Source organism: Amblyraja radiata, chromosome 23, assembly GCF_010909765.2.
Source record: "Amblyraja radiata isolate CabotCenter1 chromosome 23, sAmbRad1.1.pri, whole genome shotgun sequence".
NCBI lineage: Eukaryota > Metazoa > Chordata > Chondrichthyes > Rajiformes > Rajidae > Amblyraja > Amblyraja radiata.
Genome location: NC_045978.1, coordinates 38535813 through 38536732, shown reverse-complemented (window position 1 = coordinate 38536732; position 920 = coordinate 38535813). Strand labels below are relative to the sequence as shown.

The following is a 920-nucleotide window of genomic DNA, read 5'->3' as shown; positions in this document are numbered from 1 at the left end:
TTACTTGGTGAAAAGTAATCCGAATGCGAAGGGTACTCCTAATTCTGTAAAACTTAGAGAGGAGGGATAGAGGTCCCCCTATAGAAGTACAGTCTTAGCGTGAGGATAGTAACATTCGGGAGCAAAAGTAGTCATTTAAGGAGTAGTACCCCTCAGCAAAGAGTAAACAAGGAAAGGGAAAATCTTCGGTACACTGATTGATAACAGCGTGATGCGTGAGGCATTGAGATTGAGTGTTTGTAAACTGTGCGCTAGTGCCTTAAATCATTTTTGCAAATTGTAAAAATCTAGCTTTTTGTATTGTTATCGGATTCGAATTGTGTAAATATTCCGTGTATATAAATAAATTTTGAGTGGATTAAGATTTACAAAGTTAAGATTTAGAGTGTGTTAAGTTCACAGGCCACTGCGTGTGTGTGTTTAAGGATTTAGATAATTGAAGTAAGGGTGTGTTTGCATTAAATGTTTGGATACAGCTTTAGCTGCATCGCTTCTCGGCCTTTTGGCTAAGATCAAGTGTAGTATCTGTTCTTATCAGTTTAATAATCTGATACGTCCCTTATCTAGGGACCATATATTAAATTGAATTTTGGAACAGGGAGATGGAATAGGGGCTTGCTCCGTCCACTCCACGCATCGACCCAGTATTGCAGTGCCTCTGGGAACGGTGCACAAAATATATATCCAGATATTTACGTTGACCATCCACAACGTTGTTATCTGGTATTCATTAAGACTATCAGTCATGGTGCATTAACCACCAATCAACTACGTGGCAAAGTAATTGGGATATAGCAGCATTACCAGCTACTGAACTTTGTACCTTTCCTATGAGCTGAGATACTAGTGTTCAAAACTATCTCCATACCTGTAATATGGGGGCAAATGGATTAATCTGTAGTGTTATCATGTAATTTATC

General features: G+C 38.6%; 1 non-coding gene across 1 annotated transcript; it reads left to right on the top strand.

Moving 5' to 3' along the window:
* The first annotated feature begins 486 nt into the window (after positions 1-486).
* LOC116986523 lies at positions 487-678 on the top strand. Its single transcript, XR_004415503.1, has one exon. It is a non-coding gene; the product is annotated as a U2 spliceosomal RNA (small nuclear RNA).
* Positions 679-920: the final 242 nt, after the last annotated feature.